Source organism: Rhinolophus hipposideros (assembly GCF_964194185.1).
Source record: "Rhinolophus hipposideros genome assembly, chromosome: 3".
NCBI lineage: Eukaryota > Metazoa > Chordata > Mammalia > Chiroptera > Rhinolophidae > Rhinolophus > Rhinolophus hipposideros.
Window position 1 is genome coordinate 34,132,027 of NC_138049.1, and position 24,561 is coordinate 34,156,587.

Below are 24,561 nucleotides of genomic sequence, written 5' to 3' on the forward strand. Positions count from 1 at the left end.
AATCAGTTGTTTTCATTTGACCGACGGGGCTTGGATCGTTGATCCTGCCGAGTAGACCGTGGGCTGGAGTCACGTCTACTCTGGCGGCAGGGAGGGCTAGAGCAATAAATGCGGGTATTTCAAGACACAATTTTAGTAGTTTTTCAAGTTCGAGTTTTTGGTGTGTGCAGTCGCTGCCGTGGATTTAATTAGAATCCCGAACGTGAAAAAAATCCGTCTTGGAAATTGAATTTTTTCAGTTTCCTAAAGTTCGACTGCATGTCCAGATTTTAGTGCATTGGACAACGTGGGTTGTAAAAACTCCAGATGTACTTTCAAAACATGTTTTCAAGCTTCTCTCCCTCCATGCTCTGCGGTGGTGCTGAACAGGCTACGCAGAGGTACCTCGGGGATGGCGCAGGGGTCAGCTCGCCCGCCCGCGAGCCGCAGTACCGGGAGGCGGGCGGCCGGGCGGTCGGGGGACAGCCGGACACTCCACTCCGTGCGCCGGGACACCTCCGAGTTTATAGGAGAAAAGCCTCTAAGAAAGAGGTGTCTGCTAGTCACCACCACCCTTCGCCACGAACCGATTCATATATTTCCGGGGATCTGGCTCAGTGTTTCTTTGCCACTCCTTTCTCCGCTCACACAAGACCCGCGCGAGGCGGAGAGGAGAAAAGGACAGGATGCGAGGTGAAAGACCCGGCCCGGGCTGGGGGTGGGCAGGGGGAGACCGGGAAGGACTCGCAGCCAACGTGTTAAGCCCTCATTAAAACACAAAACTCCTTAACCTACACTCCCGGGTCCTCTTTTGTACGGTCCCCACAGCGTTGCCTGCAATAACCGTGTGAACAGAAACCCGAAACGTTCCATTCTGACTTGTGAAATTTAACTCCGGGCAAACACAGTCGGCGGGGGTCGGGCGGGGCCTGGCGGGGCTGGACCCGGTCGGCTCAGGACAGCGGGGCCGTGGGGGGCTGTGACCCCCCAGCTTGGCTGTGGCTCCGGACGGGTTCCCGTGCGTCTGCTCGGCTGCAGCACCAGCGTCCTGAGCCTGCTGCCTGGATCTGAGCCGGCCCGCATCCCACTGGCTCCCGGTCCGCTCAGCTCAGCGAGTGATGAGCGGCAGGCTTGCGGATCAGCCCCGCATCTCGTCGGAGGATGAGCCAATGGCCAGTCCGCACAGACTGCAGAGGAATGCGCCAATACGGGCCTGGCGCGAACTCGACCTTCACTACTTTCAGCGAGGGCTGCATGTTTTTCTAAAAGCGAAATGCCTACAGGTGCAATTAACGTTTGCCACGCGAGCAAATTAGCCGGCGATTTCAAACGCTGGGGGGCAAAACCTGAGATCATCGTTGATGAAAAAAATTGAGAGTTCTTTCCCACTATACTGGTGTATTCGATTACAATAATTGTGAAAAACTGCAAAGAGGGAAATGGTTTCCTTGCAATAAAGTAGCAACTGGATATAGTTTTCCCATATTTTTCTTTGAAGACTTAACCGCGGTACCATGTTATAAAAAAAGTAGCCACACATTGACTTAATGTCGCTTAAAAATATTTTTAAGCACAGAAGGTCATATTCTACAAGTGTTTAGAACAGTACATGGTACATGGTAAGCGGTATATAAGTCTGTTAAATAAGCAAGAACGCATAGGGCAAAGGACCTCGAATATTTGAACACCATGATAAGATCTATATGGTCACTTATCTGCAAAATATTTAATTGCAATTGGGCAGCGCGAGATTTATAAATTAGTCTTTTATTTCCTTTTAAGTAATCCATTTGGGGATTTGGCTATCCCCTGGTTAGGCACCATGTCTGCTCGGTCTTTCACTAAAAGTTCTTCTCGGGTTGGAGTGAAAACGGGAGGAAAACACTTTAAAACGCGTCAGCATACTTAAAAACCGCGGTGGATTGTCGCGGGGTTGGGAAGGGAGATGTAGGGGTGGTGCAGGCGGAGAGAAAGAATAGACAAGACGAGAGAAAGAATAGATGAGACGAGAGAACCGCGGGATTTCAAACCTCGTCGACCCTCAGCGACATCTTTTTCAGCCAAAGTTGGTTGCAGGCTTCCTAGGAGGCCCGGCAGAAGAAAAGATGCCTGCGCGCAGAGCAAACCACTTTCCTTTTTCAAAGATTTGTACAATGAGATAATTAGACCGATGATACGAGGGACTTTCCTAGAAACGAAATGTCATTAGGAAAGAAAACTCAGGACCAGGGATCTAAAGGGATTGGAGGAGGGGAGAGTCAGCACCTTCCAGAAATTGGTCATCCCGCCCTCTTTTTGTGCGTGTGAGATTTAATTCACTTAAAGGCATGAGAATGAGATGTGGAATGCCGAAATCTGGAAACATCAGACCAGTGGTCCTGATCTTCCTTCCCAACCATCCCTTATCCTTTTAATGTAAAGTTACAGTTTTTGCACATGTATTTATAATATGGTGATCTTGACCTAGTCTTATCTTGTCCTACAAAATTTGAGTTTTGTTGCACAAATTAAGGAAGTGATTATTTCGCTGCAATTCTGAAATTCCCCTTGCAGCATTTCGGGAACGAATCTGCATCTTTTAAAATTCTTGTTGGTCTGCTTTTTTCTTTATCAGAGCACTCTGATTAGTCAAGATCAGTTGTCACACTTTATTTGTGGCTTCTCTGAATCCTTTGAGGTGCTGCTCATAATTACTTAAAAATTGTTCGCCACTCTAGTGTTGGGTTCCCATAGAAAGTCACTAAGGCACGACGACACTTTTAAAAAATGTTTTTACTTAGTTTCTCAGTGAAATACAAGCAGCTCTGTTATTTAAAGAACTTTATGTTAGCCCGAGAAGCCTAAGAACACATAGTTCAAATTGAGTCCAAAATTTTGCCCTATCTGAAATATTACAATTGTTCACAGTTTGTCTTGCAAAGGGCAGACAAGCAGGTTGCCCTGAGAAGTTCTAGTCTATTTGTAAGTACTGGGACAGGTGACATGCACTTGCATCCCTAACTACTTGGCGATTTTAAACCACAACCCTTTAAAGTGCCTATGAGAATACTGCACCCTGAGAACGGAGGCCAGGGGCAAAATCCTTGTAAATTTCAATACCTTTCTCAGCATCAGCTTGGCAGCAAGCAGGCCAACCCAGGGTCACTGTGGGACACATATTTGCAAGCCAGTAAAGCAAAACAAAGCTGAAAGCAAGGGCAAATTTAGGCCCACCAACCTTGAAGTCATCTATAAAAGGGAACTGCTTTACCAGTTAATTATTCTTGCCTGGTCAGCCACACAAAGTGCATGGTATTTCTTGGCTTGCTCCAATAGGTGCTACTTATTTGTTACAACAGAAACTCCAAGTTAGGAAATCTAAGACCCAAAGCCCCCTTTCTTGGAAGTTCAAATGTTTAAATTGATCTCTGTTAAGGGACAATTTATTTAAAAGCTTTTATTTCGTGAGTGGAGTTATTAGTGTTTAGCACATGCCCAAGGATGAAGGCTGGTTTTCTTTCAGGAACCTTGAGAAGAGGATTGTATAATTAAGTAACCAGTTTTCCATACCACTGTAAGCAACAGTCAAAAGGTAACTACACTCATTATATTAACTTCTGCTTTGTGAGGGTTAAATTGATGTTGGCAGGCTTTTAAGGAGATTCTTTTTAAATTTTCATTTTCTTGAAGTTGGTTTGATTGACATATTTCCCCACCCTCTCTTAAGGAGGCAGTTAGATATATTTACTTCTCTCATGAAAATCATCTTTTAAAACTAACTACATCCCCATCTTCTAGAGTAGAATGACATATAGTGGATGCACGATAAATGGTTTGGAATGAATTTCTTGTTGAAATCAATGAACTATCTGTCTTTTTCTGTATATATAGAATTTAGATATTTTGGAATAATAAAATATAAACAACCATGAACTAAAAATCCAAAAAAAAAAAAATGAAAAGAATATGCTTAAATATGAGCAGGAAAGCATTTTTTGTGAGTGGACACTTTGTTCGGCCCTGAGTTTCCTGGCAGCCAAGTGAGAAAGAGAAACATAGTGAGTTTTCTAATTATTGTAATCAGAAAAGATGAAGCACATTTCTTTTCAAAAGAGAGAAACTTTATTCACTGAATTCTGAAAGAACTACTGCTTTTTTTCACAGACTTAATTTTTAAATTTCATTTAAAGCAATTATTTTCTTTGTCTAAAATCTTCCCCCAGTATCTATATTAAATATAGCGTGAACAAACACATTCATATTATGCAGAAACGAAGACAATAGTTTATCTTCTGACAGTTGAATATGCCATCTACTAAGCTTTCAAGATTAATTAACTGACATTAATAGGACAATGTCTCACAGAGCTACAAAAATGTGGATTCTCCCTAGAAAAGTTTTTATTTGTGTTTCAGAAAGAAAAATTTAATCAAAGTTCCATGGATCTAGTTGGTTGGCATTACTTGATGAAAGTGAAAGAGATAGGCTTTACAGTTTCTGAACTATCAAGTAAGTGCTCTGGGAAAAAATTAAGACTAAAGGTATTTCCCACTAGAATGAACATCTCTATTTTCTTAACACTTTTATTAGAACTTTTTACTAGATGAATTCACATTTATGCTTTAACTGCTTATTTTTAAATTGATAGATGACTTTCTACAGACCACTCATAGATTGGAAGTAAGTTTCCAATGTTAGATTTTCTCTGGGAAAAAAATACAGGGCTATTATTGGAGTTTCATGCTTTGCAAACCTATTGAAGTACGTACTTTACAAGAAACAGAGAAACAGCAAGTTTTCTTTTCCTAGACATGACTTTTTTTTCTGGCAGATGAGTTTAACAGTCTTGATATCTATTGGTTGAAAGACACAGCATAGAAGTTTGTTTTTTTTTTTCTGGCTTTATCCTTCATAACAATTTAATAATATAATAATGTATTGGGAACAGGGGACTAAACTCTTTTAGATACAAATTTCATCTTAAGTAATAGTTCATCCCATTGCTAGGAAATGAATAAAGAAAATAATTCTCTGAGGAATACAATATTCATTAGGACAATGCAATCTCTTTGGAAACAAAATGTCATAATGCTTAGCAGACAGCAACCAAGATCAGCTGCAGCAGGGAGCAGTGCTGTGTATTGTGCCTTGAATGTGTAAGAAAGGTGCAATGTACATTTCCATGACACTTTTAATTTGAGAATCCTGGGGCATGATTGAATCGTGAATCAAAACTCACAGAACTGCAAGCTCTACTTGTCAAGGCCCGCTATCAGGATTCTGCTAGAATAACAATCTCAACAGGAACGTTAATAACGTCTGAAAATAGAAGACAAAGATAAACAGAAAATAAAAATCCTATATAAATGATATATATGGATATATATGTGTATATCTATCTACAAATAGAGGTATCTATACATGGATAGATATGAAAACCACAAAATAAAGGTTTTTGAATTGTCATGACTTGATTGTTAGCATATAAAAGTCTATAGTAATATCTGGCATAGGCCAGTAGCTTAAGTCAGAGAGAAGAATGCCACATTTTGTAATTAAACCACCATTTGTAAAATGGAATTTACAAAATTTACGTTTTGTGTGTATTTTCTCTATTTTTGAAAACTGGAGTCATTGTATGAGGTATGATCAAAAGATACAGTGAATGTTTAAAAAATGTATTGTAGTAAGATACATTGCTATTAATCCCCCTCAAAATACTCCCCATCACTTCGAACACACTTATCCCATTGTTCTTACCACTTTCTGGAGCAGTTCTGGAAGTCCTCTTTCATGAGTATCTTTAGTTGCACTGTTGTGGCTGCCTTGACGTCCTGAATCAATTCAAAACGTTTATCTTTCATGGTCATTTTGACTTTGGGGAAGAGCCAGAAGTCATACAGTGCCAGGTCTGGTGAATAAGGTGGGGTAATGTTTTTATTTGACAGAAATTACCATACCAGAAGTGATGTGTGTGACATGGAGAGTTGTCATGATGGAGGATGAAGTAAAGACACTCACAAAAGAGGACTTCCAGAACCACTTCAGAAAGTGGCAAGAACAATGGGATAAGTGTGTTCTAAGTGAGGGAGAGTATTTTGAGTGGGATTAATGGCACTGTGTCTTTTACTGTGATATATACATTTTTAAATTTAAACATTCACCACATTTTTTGATCATACCTCGTATTTCGGTTTATGTTATTTTAGATACTGAAATAACTTATCTTTTGGATATTCTGTGTCTACATTTTAAATCAGTTTCTTTATGCAAGTTTTAAACTGTTGACCCTTAGAAAAACAGACTAGTATTTTGAACCTCATGGTATAATACAATGGGAATAAGATTGTTATCTTAAAGGGTTGGAAGAGTGATTCTCTCTGGTGTTCAGGTAGAACACCTGAAAAATCATGTTCTTTTTATATGAACCCATGAAATAACTATATACTTGTGCACATAGATTCTAGTTGAGATAAAAGAGGTTTGAGCAAAATTTAAAACTGAAAAATTTTAACCATAGATTTATTTGTTTTGGGTGTGAATTGGAGAAGAATGGCCATATTTTAATTTTAACAACGAAACACTTTGTTCTCATTCAAAAATGTAATTTGAGAACTGATATGTAAGGAACATCACAGTGGGAAATAACAACAAAAAGGAACTCTAGGTTGGGGGATGGGGGGAGTGATCTAAAAATGAAATCAAAGAGATTCTAGACAGAGATCACTGACAGAACTGCTAGTGTGTGTACTTGAAAGTAATAAGACTGCCATTGATCATGGCCTGATTTTTCAAACTGGGCCTCTCCTAATTTGTCTGTTCTCATTTCCAGGCCCCAAAGTATTCAACACCTATTTTGAGCAATGTTCCCTGTTAAGCAGTGTGGGTGATACCTGGTGATACACCTCATTCCTGCTCTCAGGAAATAGCAGGGGAAATAATATAGGAGTCTAAACATAAACAACTGTTACACTAGGCAGGATGTATTCAAGGCCAAAATATAAGGAAAACCGCATATTATGGGTACAAAGAGAAGAAGATTCATTTTAAAGGGGGATTTTTATCAATGATAGCTCCCCAATTTTTTCTAGGATTAGAGGCAGCATTCCAGTTGGAAGGATGAGGGTGCCCCAAGGATTTTTGTTTTCTCTTTCTATTTCTATGACAAGCATACCACTTTTATTTAGATATTTATGGTGATGTCTTTGTATTGCTGTTAAACATTATGAGAAGGGTATCTAATCCCTTATCATCCTTTGGTGCAGTCACAGTATTAAGGGAGAAAGTGGCATTTGAGCAAAACCTTGAGGGATATACAGAGTGGCTATGGTCTTAAATATGTTCTCTTGAAGAGGGATCAGCATTTGTAAAGACACACGGAGGCTAAAGAGTGCAGCTGATTCTTAGGGAAATATGGCTGACCCTTAGCTGGAATGAAGGCTATGGAGGGAAGATGGGTGGAAGGCAGAACACTGTCTTGGGACAATGAATTAGGCTGTAGCGAAATCATGGTAGAGTTTGCCTGCCAAGCTGGGTTTGTTCTTGAAGTCACTTGAGAGTCACTGGAGGTTTTTAAGAGAAGTGACATGTTCAGAGATATAAATCATTAGATTGACCCAGTCAAGTTTCTTCCTTGTATTGTCATCACTAATTTGAATTGAAAACGTTATAATAGAAGAAAAATTCCAAGATAATTTTTTATTTATAAATAGAATTGTTGATACTCTGTTTTTCAGTGCAAGTCATTTAGCCACTAGAAGAGCATTGTCAGGTAGGACTCTTGACTCAGCCCTTGGGAAACTCATAGCTTTTAATTGGGTTCCTTGGGTTTATTTAGAGTGATCCGAATTAGATCAAAGTACACGTTCACTGTCTGTTTTGTGGCATATCACAGAATTATGTCAGGACTTGCACATTAATATTTACATATTTGTTTTAAAATCTGCCATGTCATAATTAAAATCAGTACACTGTTGCACTCTCAAGGATTAAGAGAACTTTCTAAAGTGAGATTTTCAGCTTCACTGACTTCAAAGTAACACATAATACACTGAACACTGATTAAATACTTTGGGTGAAAGATTGAGCCATGATTCTTTCCTGCTACTTTCTTGCTAAAAGAGAGAGATAGGTTACACTTACTTTTCTACATGGTGCCATAAATAAACATTCAAGGATGTTTCAATTCAGATATTATTTAACTATTTTTAGACTGGTAAAGTTACATCTTGCCCTGAAAGGCCTTGTTGAAATGAAAGTAACTTGCATTTAAATATTGAATATGCAATCAGTAAAAGAACAGTAAAGATTAATAAAGAAATGCAAGACAGTTTTAAAGTAGTGGTTTTGTTTTTGTCACTGCATGGCCGGTAGGAATAAAACAAGCCATCTATTAGTGAACAAAGTTTAACAAGGTTAGGGTTCTTGTTGAATCAGAGCAGAAAATTGCAGTGCTGATACTTCCCATCAGATATTACTTTATGTCCAGCTTCAGTCCATTGATCAAGCAAATGAGTTTTCCAGGGCATTTATAAGCAGTGTAACATGTAATTTTTGCCCTTGGGGAATGTACTGTCCAAAACGTACTTTAATAATTGGAATAGCTGTCATTTATCAAGTTCTTGCTGTGTGTCAGACACTTAGCTAACAAAGCGCTATGTGGATTAGTTAATTTAATCCCCACCGGAACTCCTTGAGGTAGGAGAAGTCTTTATTTTACTGATGAAGAATCAAACCCAGTGAGGTTAAACCACTGCCAAGGGTTTTATGGGTATTAAGGAGGAGATTCAGGTTTGACACAGGAAATCTAATTTTGGGGCCACAGCTCTTATCTTCTCTGGATATTGCCTCCAATGATAGATGTGAGAGAAACACAGATGGTGTAAACAGGTAGAAGGGATGTACAGTTTAAGAAAAATTTGTTTCCCAGAGACCATTTATAAGTGTGTTGTTTAGAATCCCAAAACAGTTTTGCACCAAACTGTGCAATCGGTGGTGTTTAGTTTCTTTGGTCTACTCACAAAAAGCCTGATTACTCCACAATAGGCCCCAGGAAAGTTTGTGTTTAAGAACACAAATTTTGGCATCAGACACTGCTAGATTGGGGGGCATTCCAGCTCTGTCACTCTGGCCTTGAGCATGCTCATTTTTCTAAACCCAGGACCTCATCCATAGGATTACTGATACTTAAAAAAGGGGTAAGGATCAAATAGAATAATGGGTGTCAAGTACTAAGTAAGATGCTTGACACATGTAAAGGGACAGATATTATAGCTGATTAATCATGGGTCCTGAGAACAAGGGACCAACTTCTCTGTTATTTTTTTGTTTATTGAAATTAAAACCATTTCTTACTGCTTTCATATTATAGTAGCAATACATGTTCACTCCAGAAAAATTATTAAATTGTGTTAGCAGTAACATTTAAATTGTCATTTAACCCAACAGTCAGAGACAATCACCATTAGTATTTTGATGATTATCCTTCCATTTAAAATTTTTTTTCTCTTTTTATAGAACGTGGGATCATTTTGCCTAATACTATTTATTAATCCACTTTTAACCTAAATGTATATAATGAACAATCACCACATTTCATTAAACAGTCTATAACACCATTTTTTTCCCAGATAGAATAGTATTCTTTGGTATGGATGTATCATAAATTTACTTAACTATTCCTTATGAACAGACATTTAATTGTTTATAATTTTTTTCTAATATGAACAATGCTGAAATAAACAACCTTATAGGTAAAACATGCGTGCATGTTTTAAATTAGGTTGGTGCAAAAGTAATTGCAGTTTTTGCAATTGTTTTTAACCTAAAAACCTCAATTACTTTTGCACCAACCTAATAGTTTTATTCTAAGTTTTTAGAAATAGAATCAGGTGACCACATGGTATTCACATTTTAAACACCTTTGATGTTTCCTGCCAAATTACCTTTCATAACTGTTGGACCAATTTATATCGTGCCAGCATTGTGTGAGAATACTAATTTCCCTGAATCATCACCAACACTAGATAGATCTATAGTTGCCCACCTGATAGGTGAAATATATGTCATTTTAATTTTAGTTTTTTTATTATTAATATTGCTAGATTTTTTTTCATAGTCTTATTGGCTATTTGAAATTTTTTGTGACTTTTGATACACTATTTTTCTGTTGAGTTAGTTGTCTTTTTTGAGTTAGTTGTCTTTTTACTCTGTTGAGTTAGTTGTCTTTTTCTGTTGAGTTAGTTGTCTTTTGTGACTTTTGATACACTATTTTTTCTGTTGAGTTAGTAGTAAAATGCTTTTTACTAAGTTAAAAGCATTAATTATAAATCAAGAGTCTTAATGTTTGTTTCACATACTACAAATATACATATATATTTATTTCTGTTTGTCATTTTATTTTAATTCTTATTTCTGTACCTTTTGGTGTGTATGTATAGAAGTTTTTACTCTTTCAAGTTTATCAGTATTTAATGTTTTTTCCCAGTTTAATTTTTCAGATTCAATCTGGAATTTATTTTAGTGTGTTTTGTTATATAGGAATTAATTTTATTTCATTCAACAACCATTAACTGCATGCCTACAATATACTAGGTATCATGCTTTTGCTTGGGAAATAAAGGTTGCACAACCCAGGCAGAATTCCTGCCCCCAGGAGGCAGATCCTCCTTCAAATGGCTCATTAGTTGTCTCAGAATCAATTGTTGATACTCATACACTACTTTTTCACTGACTTAAATTCTTCCTTCCTTACGTGCCAAACCACGTGTATAATAAGGCCTGCTTAGACTTCCCATTGGATACCATTTATTTGTTTCTCTGTTTTTGTGCCAGTATTTCACTGTAGTAATTATTATAATTTTAAAACAATGCATTTTAATAAATAGTAAGGCAAAGGCTACTATTATTTCTCTTGCTTTTTAAAAAAGTTTTCTTGACTTGTCTATTTTATTTATTTTTTACTATATTTTTAAATTGTGGAATAAAATGTACGACAATATAAACTTTTGCCATTCTAACAATTTTAAGTGTATACTTCAGTAGCATTAATTATATACACAATATTGTGCGACTGTTACCACTTTATCTTTCTAAAATTTCTTATCACCTCAAACAGAAACTCTGTACCCATTAAATAATAGCTTCCCATAATCCCCTCTGGCCCCTGGTAAACTCTTATCTACTTTCTCTCTCAATGAATTTGCCTACTCCAGATGTTTCACAGAAGTGGAATCCTACAACATTTGTCCTTTTATGTCTGGTTTATTTCACTTAGTACAATGTTTTCAAGGTTCGTCCATGTTTTAGCATGTATCAGAACTTCCTTCCTTTTTGTGGCTGAAAATATTCCATTGTATGTAATATCACATTTTGTATATCCACTCATCTATTGGTGGCATCCCCGTATGTTTATACTTCTGGAAGAACTTTAGAATCATTTTGTCGAGTACCTCCCCTGAGTATCTAATGTCTTCTTAACATCCTCTCTGGTACTTTTCGATCTACCTTTCATCCTAGTAATCCTGTCTCCCCAGGTTACTATTAGTACTGAGTGGCCCAAGCCTAGCATTTTACCTTCATCCTTAAACCTTTCCTTCCCTCAAACTGCGCCATGCTTCAAAATTAGCTATTTCCAATTGTGAATATTATTAGTTGTGTGTTAGCCCTGTTAGTAAAATGTGTATTTTTGGGAAAACGATGTTCGTGAACTTAATTGATTTGCATTTTTTTCAAATTCCAATAGTATAGCAATGTATCTTTTAAAATTTTAGTGTATAAGAGGGTAACATATTTTTGAGTCGAGGGCCAGCTTGTTGAGTCGGCCTGCCCTTATAAGCTATCTTAAGGCATTCCTGATTTAATAGGTATTTTCTCTGTTTTCACTGATGAACCTATTAATTTTCTTTCCTTTTTGGATTCCTACTATAGTAATAACATTACTGACTCCAGGGATGGTGGAAGTACTGGAGGTGGTTTGTGTGTCTGATTGGCAGTGAGTAGTTGTAAATCAGGTACTATTTGAAAATATAGACTTCCTATAAAAAATCAAATGCTAAACAGTGTATTCTAGTCCATAGTTCAGGGATGGAAAAGAGAAATGAAGGCTGACATGATATAAGACAGCTTCATGGATATTCTAAGAATAACTTATTTGAAAAAGTTATGTTTTTTCTGTTCTTTGCAAAGGTAAAGACAAGCTCCTAGAAAAAAGAAATTATTTGATTAGTGGTGTTTATTCTTCTACTGTTACATGTGTAGTGGAAAGAGCAGTGGCTTTGGAATCATGCGTACCTGGTGTAAGTTCTTGGCTCTGTCACTTAATAGCCAGTATTAAGCTCAGCCATATTAATTGTTTAAGCATTAGTTTCATCAATTGTAAAATGTACCTCACTGAGTTGTTTTTATTTGTTTTAATTTTTTAAAAGATTTTTATTAAAAATATAGCTAACATACAATATTATATTAGTTTCAGGGGTACATCATAGTTATTCAACATCTATGTGCCTAAAGAAGTGATCACTATAAGTCCAGCAACCATCTGGCACTGTACCATGTTATCACAATATTATTGACCTTATTGCCTATGCTGTACATTACATCTCCATGACTTATTTGTTTTATACCTGGACATTTGGACCTCTTATTCCCCTTTCCCTTCCCCCCATTTTTAAATTTATTAATTACAGTTGACACTCAATATTATTTTATATTAATTTCAGGTGTATAGCATAGTGGTTAGACATTTATATAATCTAAAAAGTAATCCCTACCTAGTAAGAGCTACAAAGTGCTCCACAGCTGTTAGTTTCCTGTGCTAGATCTGGAGGTGTGTGGGAGAGGCCACGCTGCAAACTGAGGACGGCTGCCATGCAGTAACAGGTCTAGGGTAACTCAGTAAAAGCCAGGACACCCAGAGGTCTGCTGCCATCTGCCATTGATAAAGCTTCAAGTGGTACACGAGTTGGGTAAGGCAGGGTCTCAGGGAGTCAGTAGAGTGGGAAGAGTTGTGATTACCAGGTTAATATATACCCTGATTTGGTGCCAATGCTGAACCTGGAGCTACTCAGTAAAAGTCTGGGAGCACACGGAGGCCAGTCTCTGCCTACATGGGGCCAGCTGGACCCTGATAGTTTTCCGAGAAAGAGAACAATGCGGGTAGTACTGCTGTTCATGGAGAAACTGCCTCCAGCATTGGTGGAACTGGGTCCCAGCTGAGTCAGCAGGGAAGACACAGATTCAGATTTGGCCTGTGGAGGTGGGCTCAACATAGTAAAGATGGCCTCTAGCTTCATGAGAGGAGGACCCCTCACAGGGAAAATGCCAGACTGTTCTCCAGTCCTCCCTTTGAAGCAACACACTTCAGTCTGCCTCTGTATATCTCTGAGGTCTCCCCGACTCACCATCCCTCCGCTGGAACCTAAGGTGAGTGCCTGTGCACGAGTGAGTCAGTGCGTGGGTCATTTTAGAGGATGTCTGGATTTCTTGTGGCCTGCTGTCCCAGCCAGATGTTGTGGGGGCTCTTCTTCCCAACACCAGTACTCTGGGCTGGGGAGCCTGGTGTGGGGTCTGGGGTCCCTTACTCCTCCAAGGGGAACGTCCATGAGATATTTCTCCTGATTCTCAACCACCACAAGGAGGTTTGGGGCCCATTCTGTGTCTCTGCCCCTCTTACCAGTTTCGATGTGGCTTCTTTATATTTTCAGTTATAGAACTTCTGTTTGGCTAGTTCTCAGATGGTTCTCCATGTTGATTGTTATATGATTTAGTTGTAGTTTTAATGTGTTCACGGAATGAAGGTATTTATCTACTCTGCCATCTTGGATCTCTCCCTCATTGAGTTGTTTTTAAAGAGTAAATAAAATAAATAACGTGAAGCCTCCTAGGAATATATACTCCATTGTATATACTCAATGAAGGTCAATTGCCTTTTCCTGCCTTCCCTAAATAATGACTAATTGGTCTGTATGGGGGAAATAATTGCACTGAATGTTAAACATTCTCGGTTAATGGCTGAATAAAGAGAATATCTTAATTTTTTTAAATGCCTCAGTTTTCCTATGTGTAACTATCATTTTTCATGCTTCGTTAAATTATGGTTCTTGCAAAGTGCCTTGAACTTTTTCAGTACAAAGCACACTGTAAGCGGGATAGAATTAACATTATCCTTGGTCTATAAAGTATTATACCTGCATTCTTAATGATTGACAGTATACATGTTTATACAGTTAATGTTGCCAAGGACATAGTCTTGCCTGAGTCCTGCAGCAGTGTTTTGCCACCTGTAACTGTGCTGAATAAAAGTGGTCCCATCTATCATTTCTGTAGCTTTTCCTCATAGGAGCAGTCTTGATAAGTATAAGAAATCCAGGACATCATAGTATCAACAATTCTTTCCTCTTCAAAGACATCTTTCAGACAAGGCTCTAACAGTCCTTTACAAACATTAATTATATAAATCTTACATACTATTGCTTTGTGGGAGGTGAAGTGTTTGGTAAAAATTATCATCTAAACAGAGGTTGGCTGTGTGGAGGCAGGATGGAAACATGAAAAGTGGGAAGTGGGTGCTTAGCATGCATTTGTTGCCTATATGATGTCAGCTGTTGTACTTGGCCAGTCCTGTGTACACTTCTGCTAGGTTTTGACTAATGTATAAAATACAGGCTAGTCTTTGTCGGAGAGACAATTTTGAGTGATATGAGCTTCTTGAATACTAAAGATATTAATTCTTAAGGTTGGTTTTGCAAACTGCTTACCCAGTGGCACCCTGAGGCCTGAGGTTTAGTTGTTCAGTGTCATGTGATACAGAAACAACCACAAGTTGATCTCAGCTTGAGTCAGGGTGGCTCAATCTGACTCGTAGGAAATTCAATGGTAAATAAGAAATTTGGGACTCCCCTCATCAGAGTATATCTTACTGCTAGAGGATGATTTAGTGGAGAATTGAGCTTTAAAGTTAACAATAGTGTATAAGATTTATATGATTTGTACATATGGCATATATTAATGTCTACACTTTTCATTTTATTTTATTTTGGTCATTTTTCCCAATCTGTGGAGCTTGCATCACTAGTGATTCACAACAGTAGTAATGACTAATTTTGGGGGGAAAAGTCGTTATTTATAAAATCCTAAAAGAAATTACACATGTATTATTTATTTAAAATTTTAATAATGCTTTTTAGGTTACCAGAAATAACATATCTATTTATGTATAGCACAATGATACTGAATAGACTAATAAAAGTGTCAACTGTCTTCAACATTTCAACACTGGTCATTTTTTACCATTAGAATGTCTTGTAATTTATGTGTCATTGATTACTCTTTAAAATGGGGAAAAAAAGTTAATATATTGTAGTTTCTTTGATAGGTAATTTTTTTTTTTGTAATGTAGAGTTAATGTAGAAAAATAATAGAGAGATCCTTTGTGTTTAGAACCTAGTACAACACCTGGTACGTATGTTACTCAATATTTGCTAAATGAATCAGAACCACTGCCATAAACCATTTCCCTGGGTTGAAATCCTTGCTAATTTGATTGTCTGTTTGTTTCTGATAAGCTTATTGATGATTTCTGCATTTTAAGAACATAATTCAAAATGGAAAGATTTTACTTTTGGGCAAAAATCTTGTATTTGTGTTATACCTGCTCAGAAAACATAAGAGATTTCTTGACAGTTAATAGGAATGACCTGTAGTGAACATTAATTATCTTCCCAGTATACATTACCCCTTTTCTATCTTTCCTTGTGGTACTCATATTTTCCTTTGAAGAGCCACCCCTCCTCAGTGTGTAGTAGCCATCCGTTGGGGTGGGATTGAACTGCCTCCAGTTCAGGGGTGGTTCCTGAATTGGTATAAACCAACCAATTAGAACATTCCACTTCTGCTTACTAAAGGCTTATGTATGCATGTGTGGCAGTCCCAGGCCATTGGGATTGGTGCATGGGAAGTTCAATAAGTGAATAGACTGAGAAATGTGAGTGAGAACACATGAAAACCATCTTCCCATGAGACTTGTTTTGGAATCATGAAGGATGGCTGAAGATGGCATTATGGAGAAGAGCAAAATCAAGAAAACTATAGAAAAACACTCAGATCCCTGAGTGACCTGCACCTAAACCAGTTCTAACTCTGAACTTTACTGTTATTTGTAAACTAGTTTGTATGTGGTTGTCTGTTCTTTGGAATGGAAACCAAACCAAACCAACCAAACCTTAGTTGATATAAAGCCTTATCCTAATCATATTATTATTTATATGTGCAAATGTTGAAAAACACTAGATTCTCCAAAAAATATTTTGTTTTTCCTTTTAGGGAGAGATGTAATGAATTCCAAAAGCACAAAAGATTTCCTTTCACTAGATGAAGATACATTTATGTATTTTAGATAACAAAGCCGCTAGGAAAACTTAAAGAAGTTTATGAGAAACTCATAAATGTGCCTTTTTAAAAACATTTCCGTGAGTGTTGAAGATATTATAGGTTTTGCGTGGTACAATTAATCATCTATCTTTACATATTCCTGTTAGGTACTGTTCTTTAGGAAAGAAAGAACCCTATTATGAAGGAAATTACAAAAAAAAGTCATGTTAACCAAAGGTCCCATTTAGGTAACCTTTGTAGAGTTGGTGTTTTCTCATGCCAACAAGTGTTTTACTTTATATTTTGCCTTGGTTTCCATTATTGTTCATTTCAATATTCCCTAAGTCAGATTTTCCATGAAAAGTCATCCAAAACTTAGAATACATTTGGAATTCTGCTTCTCATGATCTAGTTGTATCACAAGAGGGATCAAAGAGGTTTTGTTCTGTTTCTATAATCAACTATTTCTTTCAGAGGGCAGATTCATGAGTTTGAATTATGCTTACAAGGCAAGCATACAAGGCAAGCAGCTACATGGCATTTTAATTACCTCCCTCCATTCCAATGAAAAACAACACCAGGAACAAACAGATGTCTAAGGTTATATTCAGTTTGATTCTCTTAACATAGCAAATAATTGGACTGTTTACTTTTTTCCTAGGCTTTTTCTCTTTCCTTTTCTCCTGTATTTAGTCTGTTTGCTCCCCTAACTCTTCTTGTTATTTCGTAAGCATTCACCTTTTGCTAATGTTAAGAAAATTTCTACTTAACAAATTCTTCTTTCTTCTTGCCAGACTCTACATGATATAGGATTAATATTCACACAGGGAACAGATGGCTGCCTTTGGAATCCACTAATTATAGTAGTACCTTACTTAATCTCAATCGACTAATTAAAATCCTCAATTAACTATAATTGTTAATTCAGCATGTACTACCCCTATGGTGACCTCATGATATAGTGTTTGCAAATGGGTATTTAGAATTCTTTTCCTTCTCTTTTTTGTGAGGAGACAAAAACAAAAGGCAAGGAAATAGACTCATCTAAGGGATTTATTAAAACTCTAAAAAAGCTCAACTCCTAATATCCAAAGTTTGCTCTGGCTTTAGTATACATCTAACCTAAATTTCCATATTTTCAGCAAGTATGTTTCTGATACCATTCTTTTCAATCATCGTTGTAGTTTAGATTAATCACTAGTACTTTGATATTTTCCATTCAATTTGATGAGAATTCATTGACCTTCCAAAATATTCAAAATACTATGCTGTCAAGGCAATTAAAAAAGTTTTTCAGTTACCATTGCTGCCTAAGAAGTCACCTCAAAACTAATGGCTTAAAATAACAGCAGTCATTTTATTATGATCACAGGTTCTGTGGGACCAGAGTTCAAGAAGGGCTCAGACGGTTGCTTATGGCATTGAGTGTCTCACATGATTGCACTTAGATAGTGCTTGGAGCTGGAAAAGCAGGAAGCTAAAGGAGCTACCGACTCACTTCCTTCACATAGCTTCAGGGCTGCTTCATGTAGTCTCTTCAAGTGGGCTACAGCATGGTGGCCTTAGGGCATTTGGACTTCTTACTCAGCAGCTCAGAGCAAGTGTTCTAGCTAACAGGGTAGAAGCAGTATCACCTTTTATGACCCAGTGGAAAAGTCATGTAGTGTCATTGCACTGCGTTCTATCGATTACAAGTGAGTCACCAGTCCTTCCAAATTCAAGGAAAGAGGAATTAGATTTCATGTCTCATTGAGGGAGTGGTAAATTTTTAGAAAAGCACCTGGGACTGGAAATGTGGTCATCTTTGGAAAATACGATTTACTATGATCTTTTCTACAGAGGCTCATAATCTAGTAGATAAAACCATGATTCTAAAATCAGGTTCCTGTGGAAAATTCACAGGGTAGTTGCAAGACATTTTGCATTTTAGAGGGAAACACTATGACTTTGTCAGACGCCATGTGAATTACTACTAGTAAGTTGTTTGGACCTAATTTCTTAATAAATAGAACTGATAGGCATTTAAAAAATCCTAGTTATGTCATGAAAATAATTATGGAGAAAATTTGGGAACATCTGGGATAAAAACAAGACGTAGAAATTCAACTGCAGTCTTAGCAGGCCCATAACTGAAATTTGTAGGGTCAAAGGCCTGAATACAAGTGGAGCTACTAGTCTGCTCCTTTCTTTTCCCACTCCAGCTCCTCCTACCTTTGTGGGGCACACACATGTATGTGCACACTTCAGCTTTACATCCAACTCTGAACGCTGTCTTCCCCACTGCAATAACAGCTTCTTTTTGCCCCGAGGTGGGAGTACACCAGAGGCAAATCAGCCCTCTGGAGGAAGGGCCAGGGGAAAAGGCCCACGAAAAAGCAGACTCAGTATGGATTTAAGCAAGGAATTCTGGGGTTCCAGTTATCCAAAATGTGATATAGGGAACGGGACTAGGGCTCTGGTTGAGCATGCGCCTTCGCCTCCCAGAACCTCAGCCCATTTGGAGGGGTGTGGCTGCAGGGCCTATGGCTGGAGGAGCCTGGGCAAGGCTTGGTCTAAGGCAGGTCCTGAGACCCAGCACAGAACCCTGGTGCTGTGTATATACTTGATGAATAAATTAATCCAGGGCAGATTCTGATAAATACGCTAACTGAAGTAAACACTGGTGACTATGGAAATTGAAAAAAAAAGAATTATTAATTCTGACTAGGTATCTTGGGAAGGCATCTGTGAGTGTAACCATCAAAGATGAGGGAGCAAAGAAGTAGGGGAAAGTGGGGTGGGAATTTGGTGAAATGCAGGGATTAATGAAGCACTAGAGACAGGCATCAAAAGAAAATCTAAAATTACACTCATTGTCCTGGGTGAATCTGGATTTAATATCTTCCCAAATCTTATGCAAATTGAGGGGCCCTCTTTGAAAAGAAGAATACAAGATTAGGTACAAAAATGTCACACAAATTACACATTTATAAAAGATCATAAAGCCACAAATACCAAAAAATTCTAGAAAGTGTAATTTTTAAATTAGTTGTCTGCTTTATCTCTATAATACTTAAAAGAAAACAAACACTGGTTTGACTGTATACTCTTTGGTTGCTTCTTTCCTAAAAATAAATTTTATGTTCTATAGAGAGAATAGAAAGATAATTACTCTAGTATTGATTGAATATATTTAAAAATTAACAGTTTATAAAATTTTAGCAACATCTTTATTAGTAATGTCATGTAAATTTTTATAACTGTTGTCAAATTAGAAAACCATCTTATGCCATTGAACTGATATGGACCTGATCTTTATGTTTAACAGTTATGGGTTTGTTCCATCCCTTCAAACTTAACAGTTCTGATAAATTCTGTGTCATACAATTACCATAAACTGTGAAAAATAGGGAGTTTTCATAATTGTATATAGTGCTGCATTCTCTAATATATTCCTGAGAAATATATTCCTGAGAAAACATCTGTTTTGATTAGATCTTGATGAGAACCAAATCCTTTGTTAAAATTTTATGCATTTGATGATTGAAAGAATTTTCTACAGATTAGCTTCTGGCTCCACACATTGCAAACTCGCCTCTGTGCCACCGTGTGCTATCAGCAATGAGTGAGTTGGGAATCACCCTCTGGCCCTGCACTGTTGCTCAGGCCAGGAGAGTTGACACAGTAAATGGTAAGGGCAATTTAGGAATCTATACCGACACTGGGATAGCAGCGATAACTTTCATAGACAAAGCTGTCAACCGTATAAATACAATAGTTCCCTGTATCTGCAGTTTCGCTTTTCACAGTGTGTTACCTGAGGTCAATCGCAGTCTGAAAATATTAAATGGAAAATTTCAGAAATAACAATTCTTAAGTTGTAAATTGTGGGCCATTCTGAGTAGTGTGATGAAATCTCTCCACATCTGCTCTGACCCCTGGGACGTGCATCACCCTTTTATCCAGCGTCTCCATGCTATAGACACACCCGCCTCTTAGTCCCGTAGTAGCCATCTTGATTACCCAGATCAGCTGTCCTGGTATTGCAATGCTTGTGTTTAAGTAATTCTTATTTTATTTAATAATGGCCCCAAAGCACAAGAGTAGTGATGCTGGCAGTTTGGATATGCCAAACAGAAGCCATACAGTGCTTTCTTTAAGTGAGAAGGTGAAAGTTCTCGACTGAATAAGGCCCATTTATCATCTCATCGTCACTAGAAGGGTGAGTATAGTACAAGATATTTTGAGAGAAAGAGAGCCCACATTCACAAAAGTTTTATTATAGTATATTGTTATAATTGTTCTATTTTATTAATTATTGTTGTTCATCTCTTACTGTGACTAATTTGAAAATTAAACTTTATCATAGGTAGTTATGTATGTGCAGGAAAAACACATTAATAGTATATATAGGGTTCAGTACTATCCTCAGTTTCAGGCATCCACTGGGGGTCTTGGAATTATCCCCTGTGGATAAGGGGGGACTACTGTATATGACCATGTACTGAAACTATGTGTATCCTTAACTTAATCAACCACCCCTTAATCACATCCTCAAAACACACATGGCCACCCTATGTCACCTAGTGTGAGGGGAATTGGAGTGGAAAAAGACAGTGACCTTAACCAATTACTTTTAAAAATATTACTTTGCACATTTTACAAATTCATGTGCTCATGTGAACCCAATGCTTCAGTCCATGAAGGGCCTCGGAGAGGGCCCATGCAATGTAGGCCCTTGAAGCTCAAATTCATTCACATAAATTCACCTGTCCTCACCACTCTGTCTACATTCACTAAGGCAGAGAAATAAACTGAGACAGTGTGTTCTATGATATTAGGTTGGTGCAAAAATAATTGCGGTTTTTGCAATTTTTTTAACCTTTTAAACTGCAATGACTTTTCTGCCAACCTAATAGAAAGGATACTGGACTGGAACCTAGAGAACTGGAACTTTAGTCCCAGCTCTCCCAGGCTCTATTCCTTTGGGTCACCCTCTGGGATTTATTCTTGTTATCCTTTAAGTGTTGGCTCTTCTTTATCTGCAAAAGGAAGTGGGAACTCAGCATTCCAGTTATGGGAACTTCTGCAGCCCCACCCGGGAGGGAAATCACTTTAAATTATGCGAGTTTTGTGTATTTAAATCTATATTATTTCCACGACTTAATGCTGCCATTCAATAAGCCAATCTAATGTCATCATTTAAACAATGAGCAAGAACTTAAAAGTAGTTGAACTTAAAAGTAGTTGAACTGTACCATAAAGAAGTGTACCACAAAACATTCAGGAGAAGAGAGAACAAGAAAGTTATTCTGAATATCACTATGGAAAGTACATTGGAGCAATTTCTTCCAGTTTTAAAAAAACGTTTGTCTTGCAAAAAATTTGTAAAAGTCACATAAGCTCTTTGTAAAAACAATTCAAATTCATAAATTTACATAGCAAAAAACTCAGAAGTCTCATCTCCAAATTTCAATCCTCAGGAGAGGATTGACAGTTTAGACAACTGTGGAGCCTTCCAGAGCTATTCTATGTTCATTCAATGGCAGGATGACATTTTGAAATATTAACTGAGTTTCCACCCCTCCCCCACCCCCACTGTATTTCCTGGTGGTCCTGGCCTTTCACCCATTCCATCAGCTAGCACATTCTACGTTCATTGCCTCAGGGAAAAGATGACCCAACTGAATGCATTAAAAAAAAGATGTCAACAACTTTTGAGTGTCAAATTTTAGATTGTAGCTCTTGTGGGAATAAAAAGAGATTTAAAAGAATATATAAGTCAGAAGAAGTCTCAGAGCTTTCAAGACTAGATAAAAAATGATTTTAATTCTTGGGAGAAAAGAGATACAGAGAGGAAGAAAGGACCTGTGGTAGCTTATGCTGCTTCTCTCTGAAAATTAGAAAAAGGCCACATTTTGGTGAGTGAATTACAGTAAGGTGCCTTGCTGAGTCGATCCTTCCCAGGGACTGTGGCTTAGAGAGCTGACAACACCTCTGTGCAAAGACAAAGACCCCTCCTCCCCCCACGCCTCAGCCCCACGCCAACCGTCTCCACTTTGTAGATTTCTGCCCTTCTCATGCCTAAGCAAGCATCTTTGTGCAGTGTTCAACCCACACAACTGTAAAATGCATCCTTCATTGGGGGTTCCTGAGAAAGAAGGTCCTCTGTCCTGCTTTCCCTACTCTGGTGAACTTGGCAGTAGAGAGACAGGACTCAAGCAAGGTCTAGGGAATATGAAGGTGGAGAAGTTGTACCTGCTTTCCTGGTAGACCCTCAGGCAGGGGTGGTGGCGAGTCCCCAGGAGCAGAAAAAATGCTACTGAGGTGAGTCTAGATCAATTGGATCTAAGACAGTCTCTCAGAATTTCTTATAGCCTAGGCTGAATAGAATGTTCTTGGGAAGGGCATGGAAGTAGCTGGGAGAGCCAGACTTGGAAAGGGGAAGACACAGAAATGACTTGCGTGATCCTAAGATGAGTGACCAGCAGATCAGGTGAGAATGGATCCTAGGACACCAAGTACTGATAGAAGACAAAGCCAAGAATGAAATGTCTCCACCCATATCTTGGCCTACATAAGCCTTCCTGGAACTCAAATGCAACACCAGGAATTAATTTTCTATTACCACATAAAATAAGGTTAAGACAAAATAAATTTATTATTTTTAAAAAGTTATATTTTTTGTGTATCTGAGTGTATAAATTGAGATTCATACTTCATTAGTATTGTAATGCTAATAAAACTGTGTGTATACTTGACCGTATGTCTGGAACAATCTTCTATATGAGCACATATAAATCTGCCTACTGAAAAAAATCCCTTTACACTATGGCTCCACATAGCATTTATCTAACCATTCTCTAAATATTGACGTATCAGTGTTTCACTCCTATGAATGCTGTAGCAATAATTATTCTTTCACATAAGCCAACTATTGTTAGCACAGCCTCTTCGAACAATCTTTTTGTGTACCTAGATACCAGGTATGGAGAGAATTTACATTCCAGTTGGAAACATTCTCTCGCATATTGGTATATGAGAAATCATGTACAAAAATTCATGGTCTGTTCAATTTTTTAAGCACTAATGTCTTTTTATCAAATGAAATATTGTTATGTGGCAAGTTTGTGTTTTAAAGAAATAAAGTGAAGGCATTCTGGATTGCTGAAGGTAGCAGGCCAGGAGATAGCACTACTCTGGTCAGCTCCCTCCCCTCCCCAGTGTCCTAGCATTTCCCTGGCTCCTACCTCTGAGTCAATTCCAAGGCTTAGGGCTGACATTAGGTCCCTCCCATGGGTCAGGAATGCCACAGACAAAGTTCAGGATGTCAGCAAAGGCAGCTTAAGTGTCAGTCAAAAAATGGCTTTTTGACTGTTGCTTTTGTGATTTAACACCAACTGGTGTGAGGTTAGTTGTGTTCTTCTTTGTGTTTCCTTAATATCTAGTATATAATTCAATTACAGCACTTACCACATTGTTCTTTCTTAAAAACACTATTCCAGAAGAGGAACATTTCCTTTAGCTTTGAAGTCTACAGAACTTACCCATAAAACCTGGCAAGTACTAGTTTTTCTATGAATCCCTTCTGAATGAATGAATGAATGAATGGGTCACACACATTTGCACAGCTTAAATATAGTGCACACAAACTCATTTTCAAATACATGGATACTTTTAAAAAGTACAGGTGTACTACTTTAGTCTTCCCTAGTCTTCCTTGGACCGAATATATAGGTGTCTTAGTGTTCCTGCTTTGGAATAGATTTATAGAAAAAGGTTGGAATTGGCCCAAATGTCCCACATAATATTCTTACAGCCACCTTTGGTAGATGACATAACGAGAGCACCATATGTACCTAAAATAACTGCTATTGTGTGTGAAGGACGGATTTGGTAAATGTTAAACAAAAATGGAAATATGTCTGCTTTTTACATCTGCGAGTTAGGAGAATCAAAAGGCTGCCCACTCCACCCAAACTTTCCTTTTAAAAAATTTTTTAATCAGGACGAGTGGGTGGAAGACCCCATAGAATGGAACACAAAGAGTAGAGAGCATGTAAGTAAGAACATTACTTACATGCCTAGTAAGAAATGGAGGGAGGTTGACACATGTCAGTCTCCATACAGGAACAAAACTGGCTCCTGTCTCTCCATCTCCTTCCCCAAAGCCACACAACTCAGTCCTTCTGCATGTCCCTGGGCCGCCTGAGCTACCACCCCTCCACCAGACACCAGAGGAGTGTTTTCAAGTCA